This window comes from Myotis yumanensis, unplaced genomic scaffold (assembly GCF_028538775.1).
Source record: "Myotis yumanensis isolate MYYU_CA2020_CCGP unplaced genomic scaffold, mMyoYum1.0.hap1 SCAF_1, whole genome shotgun sequence".
NCBI classification, from domain to species: domain Eukaryota; kingdom Metazoa; phylum Chordata; class Mammalia; order Chiroptera; family Vespertilionidae; genus Myotis; species Myotis yumanensis.
The window spans coordinates 76,084,174-76,095,903 of record NW_027223752.1 but is presented as its reverse complement, the minus strand read 5'-3'; positions in this window follow the sequence as shown (position 1 = coordinate 76,095,903).

The window sequence follows — 11,730 nt, the reverse complement described above, 5'->3', positions numbered from 1 at the left end:
TTTAATTAATCTATCTTTTCTAACTGTTCTCAGTAGGAGCTTTGGTATGGCAAGAACTATTCCATCTTACTTTCATATGAAAGTGCATACAGTAATGGTTTTGATTGGATGAAAAGATTTTTAAAATATACAATTTTATTTGAAAACTAAAGTCCCGGTGCATGAAATTTGTGCATGAAAGGGGGGGTATCCCTCAGCCCAGCCTGCATCCTCTCCAATCTGGGACCCCTCGGGGGATGTTCGACTGCCCATTTAGGTCCTAAATGGGCAGTCAGACATCCCTCTCACAATCCAGGACTGCTGGCTCCCAACTGCTCGCCTGCCTGCCTGTCTGAATGCCCCTAACCACTTTTGCCTGCCAGCCTGATCACCCCCTAACCACTCCCCTGCCAGCCTGATTGATGCCTAACTGCTTCCCTGCTGGCCTGGTCACCCCTAACAGCCCTCCCCTGCCAGCCTGGTCCCCCCAACTGCCCTCCCCTGCAGGCCTGCCCCTCCCCCCCAACTGCCCTCCTCTGCTGGCCTGGTCACCCCTAACTGCCCTTCCCTGCAGGCCTGATCACCCCCAAATGCCATCCATTTCAGGCCTGGTCCCTCCCAACTGCCCTGCCCTGCTGGCCTGATCACCCACAACTGCCCTCCCCTGCTGGCCATCTTGTGTCCACCTCGGGGCGGCCATCCTGTGTGTTGGAGTGATGGTTAATTTGCATATTACCTCTTTATTAGATAGGATTTGGCAGATCACATCAGCCCATATGAAAATAAAATATTGATATGGAATAGATAGTGATAGCAAAAATATTTTTGTTTTTAAAATTTAAAAATGAGTTTTAAAATTGAATAGTAAACATGAATTTAATGAAGCCAATATCTCAAATTTTTCAACCTATCTTAATCACCCATTTATACAATGCCAGCAAAAGCATCTGTAGAGATAAATGATAATTTTATGGGAATACCATCTTATATTTTGAATATATATTAACAATTCAGCTGTTCTGAGTATTAGCAATCTATAGGGTCTGGTGTACTCATCATTCTTAAGTAATCATTGAATGAGTACACAGGCATTTTTCAGAATTAGTAATGTAATCAGAAGTCTAGATGTAAGACAAAATAAAGTTTTTATTATTTTTAAAACACACCAGCTATGGCTCAATGTAATTCAAGTGCATGTGGAGCTTAGGTTCCTAATTTTTTTATGGTCTTTTTAAATTTTATATTATGATTTTGAACAGATTACATACGACCTCTATGGCAAAAATTTTGAGATTTAAATCATGTGGCAAGAAACCTAGTCAATGACATGCTGGTGCTATCTGGCAGTCGATTAGAATTTCTGATAATACTAAGAACTGCTAATATAAATAAACAAAATAAATATATATTTATTATTCTAAAATTCTTAGGCAGATTATGAAGGCTGTAAGATAGACATTCAAGATTTAGTGAATAACACAAATATTACAGTTGAAGCCAATAGATCCTCAACTAGATCCAAAGTTTACTTATTTTTTTGTAGATCCAAGTTTAACTGTTGATTAACTTTCTCTTGGATTGCATGATTCAATAAACTCCTCCTTTTACATAATTGAATTAGATTTTATTTTCTGTCACTTATAAAACAAACAAAACCAGAGGCCATATAGGAAAAATTACGATTAAATAATCAAGTGGAAAGATATTACATATCAGACCATAAGGACCAATCATCAATAATCAGAAAAAAAGTTGCTGAAAACTTCCAGAATTAGTAAGGATTGGACAAGAAGCAGATAAATTATATTTGTCTGTGACTGAAAATGGCAGTAAGGCCTTTTGAGGTATAAATTCGGGGGCTTCTTGCTCTACCCTTCCTTTCTTCAAATGACTTTTTCCCTCCTAGAACTGATCTTACAAGCATTTATTCAGAGGGCATTTTGCCTAGCTATTAGTTCAGTTTTTGGTTTAGGGTAGCATTTGCTGTGTTCGTTATACTTCTCAACCTTAGCGTGACTCCTAGTAGAGAATTCTAGAAGGTTGGAGAAGAGGAAAGAGAATAGACATGGTGATAATCAACATTTTGTTGAAAACATTTTGGCATTTTTGAATAACACCAAATCATTGGTTTTACTGTTTTTATTTTCTCTCTTAAAATATTAAAGTATTTTGTGACTGTTAACATAGGTACAAGTTGCAAAGCATGAAACACAAAGACATTAGAGAAAGAAACACTTTCATTGAGTTATTAAGATTATTTTAACTCACCCTTTAAAAAATTAAAAAGTAAAAATGTTTTTAAATTTTTATTTTAATGTCTTTCATTGAGATTTCTCTGGAATTTGGCAATGAAAATATAGACTTGGAAGTTGCACTTCAAATGGGCCTTTAAAAACTATTTTCTGCCCTAGCTGGTTTGGCTCAGTGGTTAGAGTATGGGCCCCTGGACTAAAGCAGTTTGTGGGTTCAACTACAATCCCCAGTGGCAGGAGGCAACCAATTGATGTGTCTCTCTCACATCAACATTTCTCACTCTCTTTGTCTCTCCCTCTCCCTCCCACTCTCTCTAAAGAAAAAAAAAATCAATGGAAAAAATATCCTTGGGTGAAGATTAACAGGAAAAAAGAAACTATTTTCACATAAAATGGTCACCAAATTCTTGAATTTTTGTACTGCATTAACGTATGTATTACCCCATCATTTCACTTTACTATAGCTTCTCTAAGAACACACAGAATACACAGAGGAGACAATACATTAGAGTGTAAAGATCACTGTGTTCTACTTTTGACCTGGCAGGGATTAGACTTGTGACCTTGGACAAATTATTTAACCTTTCTGAGTCTTAGCGTCCTCTTGTAAACAATGAAGACTCTGATACCTCCTCCAAAAGATTATTTTAGAGATTATTTGAGTTGCCCTGGCCAGTGTGCTCAGTGGTTGGAGTGTTGGCCCAATCCTCGAAGGGTCATGGGTCCCATTCCAGGTCAAGGGCATGTACATGGCTGAAGGAAGCAACCAATCGATGTGTCACTCTCACATCTATATCTCTCTCTTTCTTCCTCCCTCCCTTCTACTCTCTTTAAAAATCAATGGAAAAATACCCTCAGGTGAGGATTAACATATATATATATATATATATATGTATATATATATATATGATTTTTTGAGTTACAAGTCTAAAGTTTTAGTGCAGGACTACACTTAGTACAATGCACTGGTCCTCTTCCCTTTTCCAAAACACATATAGATATCTTTGGAGCATGACATAGATACAAGAAAGGCTTCATAAAATTCTGTTTTATTACTCTTTAGATACAAAATTAATACATTTGTTAAAATGTTAAGATATCTAACCATACAACAACTATGAAGGAAAGGAGAGATTTGGGAAATATAAAAAGACAGTTTTTAAAAATAATCTAGCCATCAGGAGAACTATAGGCACTCTGTGAATGCCATACGCCACTCATATCTATGACTTTTTAAATTATAACACTAATAGTTAAATACTTATACTGTGTCAAGTACTATGCAATATACTTAACTTATATTAGAAATCAATGCTGTGTTGCAGTAAAAAAGAAGGAATTCTTACCATTTGCAACAGCATGGATGGAACTGGAGAGCATTATGCTAAGCAAAATAAGCCAGTCAGAGAAAGATAAATATCACATGATCTCACTCATTTGTGGAATATAATGAACAACATAAACTGATGAACAAAAATAGATCCAGAGACAGAGAAGCATCGATCAGACCATCAAACCTCAGAGGGAAGGTAGGGGCGGGTGGGGGTAAGGGAGAGAAATCAACCAAAGGACCTGTATGCATGCATATAAGCCTAACCAATGGACACAGACAACAGGGGGGTGAGGGCATGAGTGGTGGGGGCAATGGGGGGGGGGGGTAAGGACACGTATGTAATACCCTAATCAATAAAGAAAAGAAATAAACCAATGCTGTGAAGAAGGTACTATTACTATTCACATATACAAATGAAGAAACTGAGGCTCAGAAATGGTAATTTCCAATATCACATAACCAGTAAGTTGCAGAGCCTGGATTCAGTTCCAGACTGTCTGCCTTCAGAGTCCACTGCTCTTAACATTTATGCTGCTTCCCACAAACAGCCAACCCTGGATTTCTCCAAGTGCGATCCCACATTTGCTCCTCCTTGTTAGCAGCACAAGCCATGTACACAGTGTACAATAAGTCCGCAGATCCTCTCCTAAGAAGAGGTTTTAGGGGATATCAGCAGGCAATATGAGATCCCTGGGGGACCAAGAGGATTAAAAGCAGGTACAAAATATGGAGAAAAAAGGCAGAAAATGCAGGATCATCTTTACACTGCATCATGACATTTTGAAGTGGAAAGCACTATTGAGGCCCAGAGAGGTTAAAAACATCACTCTAAGTCACACTGCTCATGTTGAGTCAGAAATAACATCTGCGGGTCTGGTATATTCCACTTGGAGGTCTTCAAGTAGACAGATTCAAGCAGGTTAGAGAAGAATATGAATCCTGACAGCAGTAGAATAACCAGCTTTCTAAGAATGAAGACCTTTCCAGTATATTAATGGACTCTGTCTAATTCAATGATAGAAGAAAAATACTTAACAAATTCCAAATAACTTTCAGGATAGATGAAAGCCAGATGAAGGAAAGCATAGGCAGATTTCAACCACAAGAAATGCGATTTAATCCCTGTTTCAGAACTGTTAGTTTGGAACCTGAGTGAAGGAAAGGCTGGTCTAGGTGCATTTTAACGACTCTGAGACTCTCCTTGTGGTGAGCTGGGGAACTGGTGAGGATTTACAACAGACACTGAATAACTGAGCATAGTAACAGGGTACTAGGCCTATTGAATAACCAATATTTTGTAAACTCATTGAGTATAAATAAATCCGGAGGGATCTGAATAAGATCAGTGGGTTGTATCAATGTCAAGATCCTGGAAATGATATTACACTAGAATTTTGCAAGACACTCCCAATTGGGGAACTGGGTAAAGGGTACACAAGCTAGCTCTGCATCATATTTTTAAATTTTTTTTATTTATTTTAGAGAGAGAAAGGGAGAGAAAGAGTAAGAGAGAGATCAGTTTGTTGTTCCACACTTTAATGCTTTCATTGGCTCATTCTTGTATGTGCCCTGACCAGGTATTAAACCTGCAACCTTGGCATATTGGGACTATGTTCTAATCAACTGAGCTATCCGGCCAGGGCCTTTCTGCATTATTTCTTATAATTATATACTAATTTATAATTATTTTCAAATAATATGTTCAATTAAAAATATAAGTTCCTGAATGAAGTATAAGATGCCAGTACTTAGCACAGTGATAAGCAATAATGAAATCAATGAATAAATTATTGACATTGTCAGTTCATTTTGTGTTATACTTTAAGGTCATCCTATAAAAATGTTATTTCTCATCTACCCATTAACATTACTCATGAACTCTTGGAATAGCAAATTGGTCTTATTTTCAACATCCACTTTGCACATGACTACCAGATTTCTTTTTCTAAATTGTAATTTTGAACACTCTTCTTATATTTAAAAGCACCAATAATTCAGCATTGTCTACAGAATAAAATTAAATAACTTTAACCAGGCATTTAGAGTCCCCATCTTTCTAGGACCCTGTCCCAATATTCCTTATGAGATTTCTACTCCAAACAAGTCAATCAACTTCCTGTTGCCAGTGTGTGCCTAAAGCTTTCTATTCGGATACACCTGGACTCACTTGGCCCTTATCTGCTAAGTGATATCAGGGAAATCCCTTTTCTCCCAGTCTGAGTCTATTCATGTGGAAAGTGGATATGATCACAATTACTTCCAGAGCTTTGTAAGGAATAAAATAATTTATTAAAAATTCCTAACAATGCCTGGTACATAATATGATTTGGGGAAGCAGTCATTTTCTTACTACCTTTCACCTTCTAACCAAACTAATCAGTTCCCTTTGTGCCCACTGTGGGCCTTCTCTCACAATCCTATCTAATAAGAGTAATATGCAAATTGACCATCACTCCAACACACAAGATGGCTGCCCCATGTGGACACAAGATGGCCTGCAGGGGAGGGCAGTTGGGGGCGACCAGGCCATCAGGGGAGGGCAGTTAGGGACAATTGGGCCAGCAGGGGAGAAGTTAGGCATCGATCAGCCTGGCAGGGGAGTGGTTAGGGAGTGATCAGGCAGGCAGGCAGAAGCAGTTAGGGCAATCAGGCAGGCAAGCAGGCGAGCGGTTGGGAGCCAGCAGTCCTGGATTGTGAGAGGGATGTCCGCTTGCCCTGAGGGATCGGGCCTAAACGGGCAGTTGGACATCCCCCGAGGGGTCCCAGATTGGAGAGGGTGCAGGCTGGGCTGAGGGACACACCCCCATCCATGCATGAATTTCGTGCACCGGGCCTCTAGTGTATTATATAAACACCCATCCCTAATAACTTTTCTAAATCAATTTTATCTTTGATAATCATTTTCTAGAACAAACCCTGTTATTAGAGAAAGGAATGATTTTCCTTAAAGCATTCCAGCACCATCTTCTTCTGCAGTAAAACTTTGTACAGCTCAAATGCACACCCACACAAGGTCAATCCATAAAGTAAAAAAAAGCCAGCACCCCATTGGATTAAGATCTGATGAGAACAGGAACCAGAGATCGGTGTGTTTTCTCAAGCAGGTTGTGGTTGCTGAATGAATAGCATTGAACAAACATTGAGGCCACTACCCAGCTTTCTAATATTATCATGCGGGCTGCCTTAGGGCTATTTTAAGAGATAATAAGGAAATATGACCTGCATAAATTCAAAGAGCAGTTCAGACATTAGTGGTGCCTGAATGAATGAAGGAACTGAGATCTCCTAATGTAGAAGCTATAAATCTCTGTAAGTAAAATAACATTCAATTGTCCTAATAAAACAGGACTGAAGGACAGACAGTCCTCCCCTCCCTTCCCCTTTCCAGGCCATCACACTCACATACCTTCTCCTCTCCTGGGTGAAATGGAAGAAGGATGTTACTGTTGTGAGCACTTTCTCAACCTAGACATCCTGCTACTTTTCCGGGGGGTGGGAGTCAAGAGAAGGGTAGGAGAGGCATGGAGAAACAAAGACGCCTTCAGGGAGATATATGCGCTTTTTTTTTTTTTTTTAAAGCGATTTATGATGTCCTGTAACCCAGAGGCAGAGAGGAGGACTGTACTTCTGGAGGAGCATTTTGCAGGAATAAGGCTTTGACCAGGGCAGAGAGGTCTGGGTCCTGCCCTGGCTCCGGCATTTACTGACTCCCTGGCCCCAGGTGTTTTACTGGTCCTCTCTGGGTTTCACGTTCTTCACTCATAGAGCCAGGGAATTGGACCAGGTCACCTCAAGACCTTCCAACCGTGCCATTATCTGCCTTCAATTCTGGCCTCTGGGTTTTGCCTATATTACCTAAAGGGTCGGTTCTACTTCATGTGAGAGAAAAATAAGGAATTCCTCCTGATCTTCGTTATAGATTTATTCATAGGAAATTGAACTGAAGATAGGAAAAATAAGACTAAAGAGAGGTAACATAAAAAAGATGGGATATGTGAGAGCAGAAAAAAAAGGCACAAAATCAAAGGTGTTAGATATTAGGAATGCCCTCTGACCGCAGTATAAAACTAACAGAGATGCCCTGCTTGCTGGCTTGGAGGAGAACACAGGTTTTCTTCCTGAATCATTAGACTGTGACTGGGATGAGAAATAGCCCTGAGTCTGGGGAGCTGCGGGAAGCAAAGTTAAACAGTGATCAAAGAAGAACAAGGTGATTTTTCCCGTCCTGTGATGTCCGGGAAGAAGTGGACTCTATAGATTGCTCATTTACTTGCTCACATTTTGAGAGAGCATTTTCTCCATCAAGGCATTTGGAAAAAGAAGATAAGTCATGATGTTTGATTCCTTTATGATCTTCAGTGCAGCACTTGCTTGGAAGTAACAAACTCCCCATCTTTTCAAAGAACTTAATTTTGTTGTCAGGTTTTTCTTCAAAACATCTTGGCAAGAACTGCTGGGGAAAAGATTATCCAAAGGAACAGTGGATGGCAGTATTGGTTTGCAGCTCTGCAGCAGAAAGCAATGAAAAGTACTATTTTTTAAGAGAGAAAAGTAGCATATCTTCAATTTTCTGAAAGAGTATCACATGCGCATGGGTCTAAAACCATGAAAAAAAATTGTGTTTGCAGCTTTAAAAACTGGTAAAGCAACTATGTCAGATGATTTGAGAGTATTGCATTATGAAATGGGAAGAGGGAAAATGATGACCCCGGGGAAAACAACGGCCTTACATAATTGTCTTCACAGTAACTATATGGTAGTTAACACCTGGAACTAGCCAGTGAGTAACTATGACCACGAAACACAAGAGGCACTTTAAAATGCAATAGCAATCCTATGTCTTTCGTGGAGTAAAAGAGAGGCCAAGGTGGAAAGGGGTATAGGATGAAGTACAAACATGCATCTTGGTATGACTTTCAATTTTAGTGGTGAAAATACATGTTTTTGTACTTAAATAGCATCTGTACCAGAGGAATGCAGATATTATTTTTGCCGAATTCTCCTTTTTGAGTTCCTCACATCTGCCTTTGCACACTGCTTTGAACATTGATTTGCTCACACATGTATTCATCAAGCCATCGAGCAGCTCCAGCTCAATCTCTTCCAAATCTTCTAGCTCCTGCCCCCATTAAAATACCTCACGGCATCTTTGTGAGTCCTGGGACCAGCCCCCATTGCTCTATGACGCCCATTGACCTGTAGGAAACTCACACACCTTTGTGTGACTGAGGATGCTTTGCCTCTATTCCCCTGGTCTGTCATCTCTTTTGTCCTGCCCAGGCAGAGGCGGGGAAAACTAATAAGTCAGAGGCTCAGCCAAATGACCAACTGAGAAAAGAGATGCCAGTCTCTCTTCTTGCAAGCACCCTCAATTTTTTGGAACTCCCCTCACATAGGTTTGCATTATAAAACATATATCCAGAGTGATGGCATATGGAATAAGGATACATAAGGTGATACTCTGGCAATAAGGATGGTGACCTATGAGATGAAGAATAAGAAAGGAGAGACTGAGGATGCCACCAATGTTTCCAGCAGTTGAGACTTTGTGGATAATGACATCATTCTCTCAGAGAAGAAAGGGAACTCAGAAACATCTTGGCATGAGAAGGTACTACATACAGTTTTCAACATAAGATGACGGATATTCAAATATAAATGGACTTAATAGAATGTTAGTTGAAACTAAAAAATAAACAAAACTACAGGATAAGTTGGAAGACATTCCAAATTCAAAGAGAGAGTCTAGGCTTTGATAAATAATCAATGAAGACACCCTAAAAAGAATAGGGTGTGCAGAAGATCTCTGAAAGATATGCTTGGGATGTTCACAGACCAAAGGAAGCATTACAAGAAATGGCAAACAAGATCAAATTCAAAAAGTAAGGCATCTATACAGGGAGAGATTTGGAAAGAGAAGAATTTTTTTAAAAATCTTAATTGAGTAGTCCAAAAATAATAGGAAAAAAGGTGGGTCAAATAATAGAAGTAATAAGAAATTATTCATTTCAAAATACTCATACTAATTCTATTTTTGAAAGATTTTAAAAAGCAACAAATACAAGGATATTAATCAAAGAACAGTAAATATATAGAAATAGCTTTAAATAATCATGAGCAAGGAAATACTTGGGAAAATATACAACTGACAAAAGAAATATTGAGATCTGAAGGTATTATCTATATACTAGAGGCCCTGTACATGGATTCGTGCGCCGGTGAGGTCCCTCGGCCTGGCCTGCAGGGATTGGGCTGAAATCAGCTCTCCAACATCCCCCAAGGGGTCCCAGATTGCAAGAGGGTGCAGGCCATGCTGAGGGACCCCACCGGTGAGTGATTGGGGCCAAGGAGGGACCGCGGGAGGGCTCCAAGGCATGTACGGCCATTCTCACCCAGTCCTGATGGGCCGGACCCCAGCAGCAAGCTAATATACCGGTCGGAGTGTCTGCCCCCTGGTGGTCAGTGCATGTCATAGCGACTGGTTGAACAGTCAAACGGTTGGACACTTAGCATATTAGGCTTTTATTATATAGTATAGGTAAAAGGCTAATATGCAAAGTGTCCCCTCAGGAGTTCGACGGGGAGACTGGGAGTTCGCTCACTTGTTATGACGTGTGCTGACCACCAGGGGGCAGCACGGAACATAGTGGGCAACCAGCTGTGGCTGCAGCAGGGAGCTAAGGGAGAGAAGGAAGGAGGAAGTGAGGAGGCAGGGAACCAGATTGGTCCTGATCGCCAGCCAGGCCTAGGGAACCTACCCATTCACAAATTTCATGCACTGGGCCTCTAGTAAAAATATAAGTCAATGTTTTCATTAGATAGATGAGGACCTCAGACCCCTCAGGCTGCATTCATGCATCACATAACTAGTGAGGAACAAACGCTCCAGAGAATCCAAATCTCTGAGTCCCTGGCCACCCTTTTCTACTAGCCATCAGCATCCCCTCTCCTAACCAACCAATATAAAGTGTCATTAAAAGTCACTAGAAACTCTGAAGCACCTTTGAGATGAACCAGTGCAATAGCTTTCTTTTACACAATGACTATCTTTTTTAGAATAGTTTTAGGTTTACAAAAACATTAAACCAAAGGTACTAATATTTCTCATGTTCCCTTTGCTGGTGCCCATGCTTAATCTCACCCATTTTCAGCATCCACTCACCAGAATGGGACATGTTTTACCAAGGGTATGCCTACATTGGCACATCATAATTACCCCAAATCCATAGTTTACCTTAGTGTTCTGTCTTGATGTTGTACATTCTATGGGCATGAACAAATGTACAATGATACATATCTATCATTATACCATACAGAGGATTTTCATTGCCCTAAAAATCCTCTGTGCTCTGCCTGTTCATCTCTCCCCACACCCCCACTTCTGATAACCAACCACTGATCTTTTTATTATCTCTATAGTTTTACCTCTTCCAGGCTGCCATGTAGTTGGAATCATACAGTGTGAAGCCTTTTCAAATTTGCTTCTTTTACTTAGTAACATGCATTTAAGATTCCCACTGGTTTCCTTTTTAAAGAAAGAGGGAAGCAATCTAGGGAGTGTTCCTAACCATGTCCATCCTAAACTCCCCCTAACATTAATTCCTAGACAATGCCACCACCCCACTGACATGGTTATATGGAAAACATTCAAGTCTCCAGTCCTGTAGGAAGTACATTTTTTTTTGAAAAATTGGTTTGTATGTGATGACCAGTTTCTATTTCTGGAGTTCGTTAAAAATTATATTTCCAAGAAAAGTAGAGAGTTTTAGTAACAACCAAATAACCAACAGCAGCAGTTGTGATTTTTCTTGCCTACATGGTATCATTTAAAACAGGAAAAAGATTTCTATAATTCTTAATGAGATTATGACATGGAAAGAAAAATAGTAGCCATGGCCCTGGACCCTCAAGATTACCACTGATTCTGTCAATAATTTGCTGTCTTTAAATATCAACTAAGTAAGCAAAATATTTAAGAATGCTGCAAGTGGCTGCCTCCCATGTTTTTTATATGTCTGTTTGGCAATTCAGTTCTACAATGTAAATAGCTGGCAGCGGCAGTGTTGTATGCTAAAATATCTCATTACAAAATGCTAGAAAACTAGAGAATTACTGACAGTTAAGGGTTGGTACACACAAGTGGCCAAAATTACAGTTTACGAAAGA